This window comes from Manis javanica, chromosome 3 (genome assembly GCF_040802235.1).
Source record: "Manis javanica isolate MJ-LG chromosome 3, MJ_LKY, whole genome shotgun sequence".
Lineage (NCBI taxonomy): Eukaryota > Metazoa > Chordata > Mammalia > Pholidota > Manidae > Manis > Manis javanica.
In genome coordinates, this window is record NC_133158.1 from 100,884,751 (window position 1) to 100,901,758 (window position 17,008).

Genomic DNA, 17,008 nt, shown 5'->3' on the forward strand with positions numbered 1-17,008 from the left:
AATAAAAAACAAATGCAGTCTTAGGACCATAACAACAAAGTAGAGCAACTGTTTCTTGCTGAAATTTTGTTTAAATTTCTTTTAGGGATAGCCTTTTTTTTTTTTTCAATTTAAAAACAAAACATTGTTAGGACAAACAATTAAAATGACTTTTGATTAGTAAAATGCAATTATTTTCACATCTAGCATATAGGTAAAATTCAATTCATAACTTTCTGAAACCCTGTTAAGAGCATTTTCCACTTTTTTTCTAATTTTTTATCACATGATTCCATGCTATTTTTAAAGAAATACAATTTGCCAAGTGGAAAATGTTTTTATTTGCTATAAAAGATAAAGAGTGTTTTTTTTTTCCAGGAGTTTTATACATTAACCTGTTTTACTTCCTGAGTATTAATCATATGTGCTTTGCTCATATCTTTTGATTTGTTTTGCTCTGATGAAGGAAAAACTATTTGTGGGGAACTTCAAAGTCAATGAAGCCCTCCGAAGATGTGACTCCTATAATCAGCCCATGCCGTCTGCCAGTTGCTTCCAAACCAGTTCTTAGTCATCAGAGTTCTTGACAAGCTTCTGCAAAGCAGACAATTGACTTGTCTCTATAGCAGCTGCCAACCATCATCCCCTCAGTCTGAAACTCAAGGTCCTGCTTTGGTGCGGATGCAGACCTTGTCTTGGCAGGTGAAAGCTTGCTAAGCAGAGGAAGCAGTGCCAAATGGAGTCTGACAGGAGCCGTCTGGGAACAAGGTCACACTGACACTAACTGAATACCACAAAAACCCGGTGCAGATCTGGAGTTCAAACCAAAAGGAAGGCGCAGACCACAATTATGGAAACTTTTCTAATCCTCAGGTTTGGGCCTGGAAAATAAAATCAAAGGCTCTCCTCCTTTTCTCACCATCTTCCTTACCCAGTCATAAAGCAATAGTGAAATAGACTAACACAGATGAACCAAAATGAGAATGGTTTGCATTCATGGAAAATCAGTGCTGTATACAGTTTACCAAACATTACAAATATTCTTCCTGCTTAATCTATATCATAATAATGTAAATTAGTTAATACTAACAAAACACATTTAATGGGTAATAAAATGAGACTTTCCATCCCAGGGGCCTCATTATGGGTAAGAAACAGATTGAATAAAGAGGAAAATGTCAGGCTCAGTCAGGCCTTATGCCTTACTGTTAAGGCAGCTGTTTAAATATAGTGAGAACATATCCATCGTCTCTCCGAAATTCTCCCCTACTAATGTTGCCTAGACCCAAAAAGTATAGAACTTCAAACTTCTCTAACCACTAATTCCCTTGGTTAAAGCTTCAGCAAGGAAGCCTCCCACCTCTCAAAGACAGCCCATGACCACTCAGTGATTCAGCAGCATCCTAAGGATTCCTGTTGTGGCCAGCTAGCAATTATTCTCAGGAATGTACTATCTACCCTGTGAACCAACACATTGTAAAACTGTTGTTTTCACACTTCCCCAATAAAACCCAGAAAATAAATTTGGTTCCTTCTATGTTTTTAATAGTGGAAATGTGTTAGTGATTTAAAAAAATTGTTAAAAGAAGTACAATTCATAGTATTCAACAGTTTTAGGATTTCATGTCTAAAGAAATAATTGCAGAACTGAACATAATAATATGATACTACATAGAAAAAAATAGCTCCTAAAATGTAACATGGGTTTTGGTTTATAGGGATAATATCTGAAAACATTTAAGCCAGTTTTATAATCAAATGACCAGGTAGTTTAAAAAGTCAGGACACCAATGCTGCTTGGAGGGAATTAGGTAAAATTTCAGTAAGAATAGTTCCCAAATTCACAAAACAGCACAGACTTTTGTGGCTTTTCAGTAGCCCCACACTGTCCCTAAAAATAAGGACAATTCATATTTTCTTCCCTTAAGAATTAAGAGTGATAGTTTACATAATAAATAGTTTGTAAAGATAACACAAAAGAACTTCGTGAAAGTGTGATTGGAAAACTAGAGTTGGATAATCAGGCTTATTTTTAAAAGTTTAAAATATTTAGAAGAGAAAAAGATACTACTATTTGTTATCCCTGATTTACCTACTCTTTCTCGTTTTCATGCTTTCTCTTAAAAATAGTGCTCATCAAATTTTGACTTAAGAAAACACTGACAACCTTTCAAGAATCTGCTGAAATTCAGTTTCTTCCCAGATCACTCTACCAGGAGAAACTCCCTTAATATAATTCTCATATAGCATTATATATTCTAATCACCATCATTGTGATCATCATAAATGAAGTTCAGACAAAAGAGTTGATAGACATATCTTACGCATCCTGAAAAAAAAATCAATGTTACTGTGATTCCCATAAGTTCTGAAGAAAGAATTGAAATTATTTGATCTACCTAATAAAGGAAAATATCCATACGGTAAATAAATATTCTGGATGATGATGCAGAAATCAAAGAGATTTCTACTAAAGATTAAAGACTTCCTGAAGGATTAAAGTAATTCTAAATGGATACCAGTAAATAATAATTTTTCTAGTTATTCAATGCACCTGCACCTGTGCTTGAGGTAGACCATGAATTAGGAATTTTATTCTGGAGAAGTATCTACAATTGCAAAGAAGACAAGTTAGATGCCAGATAGCATACTATCTTGAGTTTTTGGTAATACAAGACTTTCCTATTCCATTCCACACTCTAATATTATTTGTTATATATTATGATGTCATCATTCCATTAAAGAAATTCTGCCAAACTGGTATATTTGAATTTACATTCTATTACTATAAAATGTATAAGAATGATTATTGAACAAAGCTGCAAGGAGTTTTCATCTGGAGAGTTTTAAGAACTAGATAAGCAAATATGTACAATCAGCGTGTACAAGAACTCAAAGGAGTAACAGTATGAGTTTCCTGCCAACTCTTTGATCATCAAAATGGAGAATCATCTAAATCCCCAGACTAACAAATAATATTTATTCTACTTGTTTTTACACAGTGTAGTTTTTATGTTAAGAATTTGACATTACTATAATTCACACTTAAAAATCTCATTTACATAAATAGGGAAACAAATCACAGAAATCATTAAAGGTCTGCCAAAAATAAACTGTTTTAAAGGAAGGCAGTTCAGAGAAGAGAGATTAGATATAGTGTCCTCCACCCAGATTTGCTGGATGACCTTTAAATCATTTATCTTCTCTTCATCAATTCTTTCAGGTGAAAAAAATTAGATAACAATTACTGGCTACCTTACAGGATTAGTGTGAACATCAAATGAAACAATGAATATGCATGTCCTTCATAAAGCATAAAATGTTTACCCAATATGGAGCATTATTTTTATTTTGTGTTCTGAATAAGAAAGTTTGAGGTCTCCAGCTAATTGTCTTTAAAATCTGAAACACATGTTACAGTAATTATCCTTGTGTGTCTCCTTCTTTCTCTCCTTCCTTTTTTTTTTTTTTCTAGAAATCTTGAGTGATGGATGCTACAGATCTGAAAAGCATTATGCTGGGATATTTCCAGCCCTCCCAGCCACAAAAATGTGTCTGTCTAGCAAGTTGCATATTGCTGCAACTCCCTAGTGGTATTAACAGGAGCAGAAGTTCTAAAATATTGTTATGAATATTTAAAAAATTCTACCATTTCTAATTGGCTCATGGTGTTTAAGAAAATTCATGAGTTTATTTTGAAACAACTCAAATGATGAGATTTTACTCAAATCCTCTATATACTTTTACCCCTATGCTAGAAGTATCTGGTAAATTACATCAAGTATTTCAATAGGCAATAAAAAAGTGAAAAAGGCCATCAGGTGGGAATTCTCCTTATCATTTTAGACACACTATTCTTGGAAGAAAAAATAATAACAGTCAGTGATGGAAGTATACTAGCTCATAAATAAATCAGAGTTGTTTTCCTGCCAATGGGCTCCAAAATGGGGTATGTAAACCCCAGAAAATATGCAAAAGTGGCCATAGAGCTTTGTGAAGATCATACTAGAAATTCTAATATTTATCCAAAAGTTAGTAAGCAAGCTTTTAATAACATTTAATATTTAGACTTACAAGGTACATGTTGCTAACTTATAAATAAAAATATTTATATTAAAGGATACACATTTGCTCAGATATTCCTGTGCATAGAGACAGAAATCAAAAATTTTGAAGAACAGATTTAAATATAAGGGAAATTTTACATTAGGTTATATTATCTAAAAGGATGAAGCTTGTATTTTAGAAAATGCAATGGGGTGACAGTGTAGAATTGACTGTCTATCAGAGACACTAAAGAGAGAACACAAGAAGGATAAAAATATATGAACATGACATAACAGATTCTAGCATCCAAATGGTGGCACTGAGAAAGAAGAGGAAAGGACAGATAATAAGGGCAACTTGAGATGGAAGGATAGGACTACAGCAAAGAAGAATATGCAATTGAAAGCAGTTTGTTTTGTTAAAAAAGGATGTTAAAAACTGACCTAAGCCAATTTGGCCTTTTGGCCACTGAGATTATTTTTCTAAATAATAGTAGATTCTGGTAATTAGAAGTAGGGGATATCTATATAAGATGATGATGAAATTATATCACCTACCTCCTACGCATCATGGAAAATTCTCTTGGCCTCGCCTGGCTCTTTTTCCAGCCTGTGGGCAGTAACAGTCCTGCATAAGCTCTGTCCAGTTTCCTGTAGGTGCTTACTGACAGGACTTTTGCTTCAGGTCTGAACTGTATGTCTCCTCCCTTCTTACTTAAGGTTTCACTGGGCGGAATCCCACTGAAATCTGCTTGATGTCATATTCACACAACCTGGAAGTACATGGGAGTTAAAACTGCATGAGGCACAGAATAACCAATGAAGGATGGAAGTCAGTAGATATAAGCTCTCTATTTTCTCTGTTGCCAACAGGGATCCCAAGGCATAGTTTATACTGTTACCCAGGTTGTCTAGTAGGATCAATAAACCAATCACAATTTCCAGTGAAAAAGATGGTGCAGTAGGAAGGCAAGGCAGAAACTTCACTCACATACACACCAAGGAAGCAACTACAGTAAAAACAACTAACCCTGAGAATAACCTGAAGGCTGTAGAACAGACCATATATACCTGGTATAGAAGAGGAGACCAGACAGAGAAGAGTAAAGTGGCAAGCACAATAGATTGAGACCCAAGGCCTTCCCCCATCCCAGCTCACAAGCCAGAGGGAGAGGAACAGTGTGGGGAGGGGTTAAATGCACAGGAACTCTGCACACCTGGCCCTGGAGATCTTCTCTGGGAACACAAGTCACATTGCACTGGGCTATGGTAATTAACGGAGCTTGGACCAGGGAGAGTTGGAGCACTGTGGAAGGCTGACACTCCTGTCACTTGTGGAGGATAGGCATGTTCCATTGGTTGTGTGGAGACCCAATATAGATGTGGGCAGCAGCAGAAAAGGTACACTAGAAAAGGTGCAGTGGAAAGGGTACAGTAGAAAGGGAGCCAGAGGGGTGAGGGTTGGATAGAACTCTCTCTAGAGAAGGAGCAGGTGGACAGTGTTTCCCAAGCCCTCCCTCAGCCAAACTGGTTGGGCACTCACAGGAGAAAGCCCCAAATCCTCCCTCACTCGTGATTTCAGTCCCTAGGCATTTCCCTGCACACTCACCCACCCACCCATTCAGCCTGGCAGAGGTCAGACTTTGCTGCCTGGCAGATGGAGGGAGACTCTGCTGCCTAGCAGACATAGGGAAGATTTTCCAGCTTTCCAGGCCATCTCTCAACCCACCTGGGGAGACACCAGAGGGAGACTTCAAATGCTCCTTCCTCCTCGCTGGCGGCCCACCACCACACAATGCTCCCCTGCACACCACCCAACCACCCCATCAGCCCAGAGGCACTACCATCACTGCCCAACAAAATAAGTTTTGTATATTCAAAAACTATCCATAAACCTTATGGCATCCACAAACCTTAAGCCTATAAGTAGCAGCACCCACAACAATTCTAACAGAAGCACTGCTGTAGAGCTCACAAAGGGCCTCTGCTGACCGAGATCAGCCACTGCCAGCAAACAGGCAGAAAGGCAACCACACCCATAGGCCAACAACAACTGCTGAGTCTCTACCACAAAGAACCAGGCACAGGTGAGCAGAGTCTTGAGCATCTCATAGTCATAAAGCCATTACTGTCTAGACCAGGAGGCATAACAGATATATCTAACACAAACAAAGAAACACAGAAACACAGACAAAATGAGGAGGCAAAGGAATAAGTTCCCAAAAAAATAACAGGATAAGACAACAGAAAGTGGGCTAAATGAAACAGAGATCACCAATATTCTTGATAAAGATTTCAAAATAACAGTCATAAATATGCTCACTGATCTGTGGAAAAGTATTGACAATCTCAAGGAGGATTTCAAAAAAAAAGAACATTTCTTAAAAAAGAACTATTCAGAGCTGTAGAATACAGTAACTGAAATGAAATATACAAGGCAGGGAGTGAATAATAGATAGCTGCAAGTAGAGGAGACAATCAATGAGATGGAAATTAGAGAACAGGAAAACAAGGAAACTGAGGAACAGAAAGAAAAAAGGATCTCTCGAAGTAAGAAGATGTAATGCTAAAAGAGCTGTGTGACAACTCCAAATAAAACAATATTCACATAATAGGGGTACCAGAGGAGAAGAGAAAGACAAAAGCGTAGAAAGTCTCTTTGAAGAAATAATTGCTGAAAACTTCCCCAATCTGGGGAAGGAAATAGACACCCAGGTCATGGAAATACAGAGAGTCCCTAACAAAAAGAACCCCAGGAAGACAACACCAAGACATATAATAATTAAAATGACAAAGATTAAGGATAAATAGAGGGCATAGAAAGCAGCCAGAAAGAGGCAAAAATTTACTTATAAGGGAAACCCCATAAGGATATCAGCATATTTCTCAGCAGAAAGTTTACAGGCCAGAAGGAAGTGGCATGAAATATTTAATGTATTGAAACAAAAAGACCTCCAACCAAGAATCCTCTACCCAGCAAGATTATCATTCAGGATTGAAGGAGAGATTAAAGGTTTCCCAGATAAACAAAAATTAAAAGAATTCACCACAACTAACCCAGCATTACAGGATGTTAAAGGGACTTGTATAGATGGAAATGTTCTTAAACTTAAGTATTTTTCATCAATGAATATAAACCCACAGTAAAATAGTAGACCAATTACTTACTAAACAAGTATGAAGTTAAAAATAAAAACAAATGAGTAAAATCATACATACACAAAATCAATCAAAAGACACAAAAAATGCACATTTTGACATCTACTACATAAAGTGTGGAGAATGAAGAATACAAAAGAAGTACTTCTATACTGGGTTCAAACAGAGCCACCAAATATAGATGGTTGTATATTCAAAAACTATCCATAAACCTTATGGCATCCACAAACCTTAAGCCTATAACAGATACATACACATACACACACACACACACACACAAACAAATCCAATCACAACTAAAGCCATCAAATAACAGGAGTATAAGAGAGGAAGAAATGATCAGAGAAGAACTACAAAAACAACCAGAAAACAATTAATGGCAATAAGTACATACCTATCAATAACTACCTTAAATGCAAATGGACCAAATGCACCAATCAAAGACAGAGGGTGTCAGAATGGATAAAGAAACAAGACCCATCTATGTGCTGCCTACAAGGGACTCATTTCAGACCTAAAGAAATATATAGACTTAAATTGAAGGGATGGAAAAAGATACTTTATGCAAATAAGTGGAATAAAAAAGCAAGAGTAGCAGTAGTTGTATCAGATAAAATATATTTCAGAACAAAGAAAGTGATAAGAGACAAAGAAGGACATTACATAATGACAAAGGGACCAGTCCAACAAGAGGATATAACTATTATAAGTATCAATGTACCCAACATAGGAGTGCCTAAATATTCAAAACAAATACTAACAGAACTAAAGGGATAAATAGACTGCAACTCATGTATATTAGGGGACTTTAACACACCACTTACATCAATGGACAAAACACCAGAAAGAAAACAAATAAGGAAACAGAGGCACTGAACAACACATTAAATTAGATGAACTCAAAAGATATCTATAGAACATTCCACCCAAAAGCAGAAGGACACACATTTTTCTCAAAGCACATGGAAAGTTTTCCAGAATAGACCATATATTAGGGCACAAAAAGAGCCTCAATCAATTCAAAAAGATTAGAACTATATCAAGCATCTCTTCTTATCACAATGGTATGAAACCTGAAATACATTATACAAAGAAAATAAAGAAACCTTCAAAAACATGGAGCTAAACAACATGGGTCTAAATAATCAATGAACAATCAAAGAAATCAGTCAGTACATGTACACAAATGAAAACAAAAATATAACAGTTCAAATATGCAGGGTGCTGCAAAAGTGGTTCTGAAAGGGAGGTATATGACAATACAAGCTGACCTAAAGGAACAAGAATAATCCCAAATAAACAGTCTAAACTCACAAATAAAAAAACTAGAAAAAGAAGAACAAATGAAATCCAAGTAGTAGAAGGAGGGACATTATAAAGACCAGAGCATAAGTAAATAAAATAGTGAAAAATAAAACAATAGGGAAAAAATCAACAAAACCAAAGTTGGTTCTTTGAGAAGATAAACAAAATAGAAAAAGCCCTAGCCAGACCTATGAAGAAAAAGAAAATAGACGAATAAACAAACTCAGAAATGAAAAAGTCATAGTCACAATGGATATCCCAGAAATACAAAGAATTATTAGATAGTACTATGAAAAATTATTTGCCAATAAATAGGATGACCTAGAAGAAATGGACAATTTCCTAGAAAAATATAACCTTCCAAGAATGACCCAGGAGGAAAAAGAAAATATGAATAGACCAATTATCAGCAATGAATTGGTAATCAAAAAACTCCCAACAAACAAAAATTCCAATACCAGATGACATCACAGCTGAATTCTACCAACATTTAAAGAAGAGCTAATACTCATCCTTCTTAAAGTATTCCAAAAAGTAGAAGTGGAGGCAAAAATACCAAACTCATTTTATGAGGCCAGCATCACTCTAACACCAAAACCAGGTAAAGACATCACAAAAAAAAGAGAAAATTACAGACCAATATCCCTGATGAACATAGATGCAAAAATACTCAACAAAATACTAGGAAAACCAATTTCAAAAATACATCAAAAAGGATCATCCATCACAACCAAGTGGGATTTATTCAAGGGATGCAAGGAAGGATGGTACAATATTCATAAATCCATCAATATCAAAAACCACATAAACAAAAAGGATAAAAACTACATGATCATCTCAATAGATGCTGAAAAAGCATTTGACAAAATTCAACATCCATTCATGGTAAAAATTCTCAACAAAATGGGTATAGAGGGAAATGGGTATAGAAGGAATGTACCTCAACATAATAAAGACCACATATGACAAACCCACAGTTAACATCATACTCAATGGTGAAAAGTTGAAAGCTTTTCCTCTAAGATCAGGAACAAGACAAGAACATCACTCTCATCAGTTTTATTCAACATAGTACTGGAGATCCCAGCCATGGCAATCAGACAACACAAAGAGATAAAAGGTATCCAAGTTGGTAGGGAAGAAGTAAAACTGTCATTATTTGTGGGTGATATGATACTATATATATTGAAAACTTTAAAGACTCCACCAAAAAACTATTAGAACTAATAACTGGATTCAGCATACTTGCAGAATTCAAAATTAATATACAGAAATCTGTTATTTGCCTATATATATGAATAATGAACTAGCAGAAAGAGAAATCAGGAAAACTACCCCATTTACAATTGCATCAAAAAAGATAAAGTACCTAGTAAGAAACCTAACCAAGGAAGTGAAAGACCTTTACTCTAAAAACTGTAAGATACTGATGAAAGAAATTAAAGAAGATACAAATAAGTGGAAATCTATCCCATGGTCATGGAAAGGAAGACTTAATATTGTCAAAATGGTCATCTGGCTGAAAGCAATTTACAGATTCAGTGCAATCCCTATCAAAATACCAATGGCATTTTTCAATGAACAAGAGCAAATAATCCTCAAATTGATGTGAAGCCAAAAAAAGACTCTAAAGAGCAAGCAATCCTGAGAAAGAAGAACAAAGTTGAGAGTATAAAGCTTCCTGACTTCAGGCTCTACTACAAAGCTACAGTAGTCAAAACAGTATGGTACTGGCACAAGAACAGACCCAGAGATCAATGGAACAGAACAGAGAGCCCAGGTATTAACCCACACATATGTGGTCACTTAATATATGATAAAGGAGCCATGAATATACAATGAAGAAAAGACAGCATTTTCCACAACTTTTGTTGGGAAAACTGGATAGCTACATGCAAGAGAATGAAACTGGATTATTGTCTAAATCCATACACCAAAGTAAACTTGAAATGGATTAAAGACCTAAATGTAAGACATGAAACTGTAAAACTTTTATAAGAAAACATAGGCAGAAATCTCTTGAACATAAGCACGAGCAATGTTTTTCTTGACGCAGCTCCCCAGGCAAGGGAAACAAAATAAAAAACAAACAAATGGGACTATATCAAACTAAAAATGTTCTGAACAGCAGAGGACAACATCACCAGAACAAAAATACAACCTACACTATAGGAGAATATATTTGTCAATGGTTTATACAATAAGGGATTAACATCCAAAATATATAAAGAGCTCATTTGCCTCAATACAAAAAAAACAAAGAACCCAGTTAAAAAATGGGCAGAGGGCATGGACAGACATTTCTCTGAAGAAATACAGATAGCCAACAGGACATGAAAAGATGCTCCACATCACTAATTAGAGAAAAGCAAATAAAAACCACAATGAGCTATCATCTCACACCACTCAGAATAGCCACTATTCAAAAGACAAGAAATAACAAGTATTGTCAAGGAAGTGGAGAAAAGGGAAACCTCCTACACTGTTGCATCCTCTGTGGAAAGCAGTATGAAGGTTCCTCAAAAAACTAAAACAGAAGTACCATTTGATCCAGTAATTCTACTTCTAGTATTTTTACCTGAAAAAAACAAAATCCCTGATTCAAAAAGATATATGTACCCTTATGGTTATTGTCACATTTTCTAAAATAGCCAAGATAAGAAAGCAACCAAAGTGTCCATCAATAGATGAATGGATAAAGATTCCATAAGCAATGGAATATTATTCAGCCATAAAAAAGAAAGAAATGGTGCCATTTATGACAGTATGGATGGACCTAAAGGGTATTTATACTAAGTTAAATTAACCAGATGGAGAAATACAAATACTATATGACTTCACTTATTTGTGGAATCTAAACACAAACAAAACTAAATAAACAAAACAGCAGTAGACTCATAGACACGGAGAAGTGACTGGTGGTTACCATGGGGAAGGGGTAGTAGGGTGGGGTGGAGAGGGGGAAGCGGATAAAGGGCATAAAAATTCTCAATCATATGTTTATAGTTCATAATGCGTGATCAAAACCGAAAGTTTCTGTGATGACTGCCCTTGTACTGTTCACCAGGTAAGAACTTATTCACTATGTAAGAATTTGTTCACCATGTAAGAACTTGTTCATTGTGCTTCAGAAGATTGGAGACTGACGAGAATTAGGCCAGGGGTGGATTAATGATTGTGCATTGAGTCCCTTGTACAGAATTTTATTGTTGTTAACTGTTAACAACCATTTGATCAATAAATATGAGAGATGCCCTCTCAAAAAAAAAAATTCTCAATCATAATATAAATTGGTCGCAGGAATAGTAATATAGCATGAAGAATATAGCCAATTATTCTGTAATGTCTTCCTATGTTGACAGATAGTAACTGTACTAATTAGGGTGAGGATTTAATAATGTGGGTAACTGATGAATCACTGTGTTATATACTTGAAATCAATATAAGATTTTATATCAATTAGAATTCAATTTTAAAAATCATCAATAAAAAAAAACATCACCTGTAGCAGTGGTCAACTTGATAATGCATCCTCACAATTCCTCTTTCTTCTTTGTTTCCTTCCCCTGTCATTCTCTCCTGGATCTCTTAGGTCACACCACTCCAACGGAGCACTTACTTGCAACCCTTTGTTTCAGATCTGCCCTATGAAGAACCCAAGTAAAGGCAATGATGATAATGATGATAATAATGATGGCAGTAATAACATACTGTTTTCCTTGCTAAATGTCTGACATCGTTACAAGCTCTTTCATCTTTATCACAGTCCTGTAAGGTTGGCATTATTATTCTTGTTTTTACTGATGAAGAAACTAAGACAAAAAGATGCATTTCTTTCAAATTCAAGGTTCTTGCATTTCCTCTTTGACAAGTTTTGGTGAGAGTGATTTGTTGATGGGCTACAGATACTTACTCATTGACGTTTTCCCTCTCCAAACAAGCAAGGAAAAAATGGGGAAAATAAGTGGCTACATTTAGTAGATATTTCTAGTTTGTTTTGCTAACAGATGTGATACTAATTCAGTGAATACATTACAAAACAGAATTGGAAATCACCCATTATTCATTATCATCTCATTAATTCTAGTGGTGGAATAATTTATTTATGACTGCCTTTTATTTTTAAGTCATCATCAATACCTGATTGATTTCTAAAATTTTAGAAAGTATGTTGATTCTGGAGACAGAATAGCAAGCACTTTGAATGGCACAGTCATGTCTTCCAGGTGTGCATTAGATGTTTTACCAACTTCAGCATTTTAGTGATATCTTAATGACCATCTCCAAATCATAATATGGAAAATAAAGAAATGAATAAACCTGCAGGAAACATTCACATTTCTTCATGAGGTACCAAATTTTGTGTTTGTGCCATACACAGCATGCCTAGTCAGGAATACACATTAGGTCTCCTTTCCATAACTGGTGTTTCTTACCGACCTAGCAAACACTGGGCAACAAAATCCAGGTTCTAACAACAGGTAGGGATCTCCTAGGTATAAATTATATTCATATTATAACAATATTTAGAGGCATTGTTTAAGCCAGGATTAAACAAGATAGAATCATTTGTTAAGAATCATTAGATATTTGTTCTGGAATCAAAATCATACAGCTTATGAACTGGTAAATATAAACATTATTATGAATACAATGGATTTAACATATAATCTGTAAGCCTGTTAATTTTTTACACAGACTCAGTTCAGCTGATGGGTGAAACACTATCCAAGAATATATAAACATGAGGCTCCTATCTTGCTCCTATTCAGATCTGTTTTCTCCATCTCATACTCTTCCTTAGTGTGTCACACTGTCTGCATGCTATACAATTTCCATTATAATTATCATTTCTTGGTGTCAGAGCTTCTATTTCAAATGACATAACATTTTGAGTTTCTCTACTTATGAATGCCCTGAGTTTAACTTTACAGTTTTCAACAACTGACTAGCTAAACTTTTAAGATTTCCTATCCTTGAAATGTGTTATGTAAAAGGTCGTGCAATTATAAAGAAATTACACACTTCCCCTTCTACATTTCTTCATCTGTACCACTTATTTGTGTCTCTTAAAGGCAGCATCTTTCTGACTACTTACAGTTGCAAGTTGCAGACTCTGCACCATGCTTCAGGTTGAGTTTTGAAAATCAGTAACTAAAACTGAGATTGGAGGTATATTTGGGAATAATGTACTCTGAAGATAACAAGGAAGAGTTTGTTGATTTGAAAATGTGAGCATTTTAAAATACATTTCTGATGGCAGAAATAAAAATAGAGTTTAAAACTAAACATCAAACTGAAAAAGTACGTACAATATTTATGAAAGGCAAAGGGAATGTAATAACTCTTACAAAATAATAAGAGAATGATAAACTCTTAAGTAGAAAATTAAGTTAAAGGACATTAAAAGGAAATTTGTTTCTTACAGAAGAAATACAAATGATCAGTACATTTTTTCAAAAATTTATAATTTAGTGAATAACAATTAAAACAATGAGGAGTCAAACCTATAAAACTGTCCAGTGCTTTAAATAATCTCCATTATTAGTGAGGCTGTTAAGAAACACACGCCTCTATACTACTGTGTTGCCAATGGGTTTCAGCTCTAGTCAAGTTCACTATGGATTCAGTGTAACCAAAGAAATGACAGTAGAATATTTCTTTGGGGAGAAAGGGTTTATTACAAGCTTGTTTTCATGGCGGTAGGTCGAGCACTAGCATCCTTGCCTCTGCCCAGAGCACCGGGCTGAGCTCTCTATATAGCGCAATAATAGCTGATTGCCTACAGGTGAGGAAGCAGTACAGCAACAGGCCAGCTGCATCATCAACTGGTTTAAGTTCAGTGAGGATTCTAGACATAGGAACCCCAGCTGCCCCACACTCCACCCCTCCACGATAATCACCTTACAATATGCTCTCAGTGTCCAGCAATGGTCCCTGTGCAAGAAAGCTGGAGCCATATTCCACAACACCAACAGAGGCTAACAACAACTTAAAGATAATAACAAAAATTAAGATACAACAAGATTTTGACACAGGTAACAAAAATTATAATAATCCTCAAGCAAAAGGAGGTTCCCAATCCACAAAGACCTTAGGGGTGATAAGAAACATGTTTTAATGACACCAACATAAGCAAATATTGCCTATCAGGTAGGATGCATGCAAAAGAGTGGTCCTGTGATAGGACTATAGCAGGAATGGGGTCCCATTCAGGTCTAGTATACCAGACTTTTACTCCTCTCCCCATGGAGGTTACTGAAGGATCTGTATATAATGCTACTGGAGGTGCATGCTCTAACCATAACGATAAAACAAAACTCACCAGTAAGATACTCCTACGTTCTGGCCATTCAGGATATAATACTGTGATTTTTAGTGGCCACTCTGCTGTTATTCCATGAATACACAGGAGGCCAGCTTCCAGGCCCTGTCCCCAAAGTGCCAGGAGAACCAGACATCGTTGGTCCATGTATCGAAAGGTCCAAGGCCACCTTCACTCAAAAGAGTCTCCAGGGTTCAATTCAGTTGGTGCTGGCAGTAAGATATTATTCTGGTGGCCAAACCTCGGCTTCAGCGATTCTTCCTTGGTTTGTACTTGGATAGGGGATGCAGCCATATGTGTTAACATGTCTACAGGGCTCAGGGCTCCCTTTCAGGGTCTCTCATTCAAACGCCATAGCACAGTACGTAAGCAGACTGACCATTCCCACAGACTATTGGTATCTGACTTTAGTCCAGATTTTAACAACCATTGTGCATCTCTATCATGCCTGCTGTAGTAGGATTGAATGGCCCATGAAACTTCCATTTGATTCCCAGCTGTCACACCCATTCTTGCAGTCTATGTCCAGTAAAATGGGTGCCCTGATCACTCTCAATTACCTGTGGTCAGCCATAGGCAGCAAAGAGAGGTTCCAGACCTCTTTTGGTCATCTGCTGGTGTTCACAACAGATAGGAAAAGCAATCAGAAGTCCAGAGGCTGTGTCTATACAAGTCATGGCATATTGATATCCCTCTGACACAGGTAGAGGCCCAATATAGTCTGTCTGCCATGTGAAGAGGGGTAGAGACCCCTTAGCTATTGTTCCATGTTGCTATGGAACTTATTGTAAGTCCCTTTTAGAGTATATGACACACTCCTGATGGGCTCTACTAATTCTTCAAAGGTTGTTGTCAAGCCCCACCAATGGGCTATAGCCCACATTGTCTTTTGCCCCACATGCAACAAATGCTGATGTAACCATTGGCCTACATCAGAGGCAGGCTTTCCTTCTAACCAACGTATCTGGACCAATTTATCTGCTTCATCATTTCCTGGGGATGCCAGTGGTAAATGACCTGTCACATGGTATACTGTAATTATTTTAGTCTGACCGCAGGCCCATATGTCTTGCCATAATTCTTGCCCCCAAAGGGGTCAGTGACCAACCAGCCAGTTGGTATGGTACCAGGTTGGTAGTCACAGGGTCAAGCCCCAATAGACAGCCCAGCTGTCAGTGCAGACAACTATAGGGGAGGGCTCATGGCTGATCACAAGCCACATGGCCCACAACTCTGCCCATTGGCTGCTCTTCCCATCATCATCTTCCATCCATATTGTCTCAGTCTCAGGATAGAAAGCTATGGCCCTCATTTTTGGGGCTTCCCACGGCTGGAGCCATCTGTGTACCATGCATCTTCAGGCATAGGGGCTCTTCCCTCTTAATAGGGACTCTCTGCTACTAATGGTTCAAAAGCAATTTCTTCCTGCTTTCCACTAGTATGTCACCAGCCCCAATAAACATTGGAATTCTTCATTCAAGGGGCTACTGGAGAGACCACTACACTGCTGTAGGTAAGCAATCCACTTGGCCAGTGCAAGCATTTGTGCCACACCATTCCTTGGATTTTGGGTCCAGTCTCATACCCACCCCAAGATGGGATACATGGTTATTACCTTTATTGGGCCCATTCCAGTGATGGGTTCTGTAGCCAGAAAGGCGTGATACACAGCAGCCAGTTGTTTTTCTATCAAAGTGTATCGTACTGTGGCTCTTTCCAGAGTTGTGACCAGAATCCAATATGTTGTAAGTTTGTTCAAGCTGTTTTCAGAGACTCCAGCCATACTGTCTTCAGTCCTGTGAACATCCAGCTCACAGGACCTTGATGGGTCTATCACATTCAAGGCCTGTAAGGCATTCAAATGACTGCCCATTTTGCTGTGGTAAAGACAGATGCACATGTCTCAACCCAGTCCCACCTAATGCCCTTTCATACCAACCAGTATAAGGGCTTCAGAATTGGTGCCAAGTGTAGGATTAACACTCTCCAGTAGCCTAGGAGACCCAATAACTCTTGTAACGATGCTACAGTTGTAGGGGTAGGAAAGGCGCGGACTTTATCTATAACTGTTTCTGGTATAACTTTGGTCTGACCTGACCAGACTATCCCCAAGAATTTGACAGACAAACCAGGTCCCTGAACCTTGGTACTGTCCACAGCCCATCCTTTCTCCTGTAGATGTTGCAGCAGTCTA

At 37.0% G+C, this 17,008-nt stretch overlaps 1 long non-coding RNA gene across 1 annotated transcript in view; it reads right to left on the reverse strand.

The window, feature by feature from the left end:
• LOC140848183 (uncharacterized) overlaps positions 1-14,474 on the reverse strand; it is a 28,819-nt gene extending 14,345 nt beyond the window's left edge. Inside the window, exons 1-3 of the long non-coding RNA XR_012128735.1 lie at positions 14,393-14,474; positions 11,992-12,134; positions 4,584-4,798 (exon numbers count right to left, since the gene is read on the reverse strand). This is a non-coding gene — a long non-coding RNA (uncharacterized lncRNA). The remainder of the gene's footprint in view (positions 1-4,583; positions 4,799-11,991; positions 12,135-14,392) is intronic.
• Between the last annotated feature and the right edge of the window lie 2,534 nt (positions 14,475-17,008).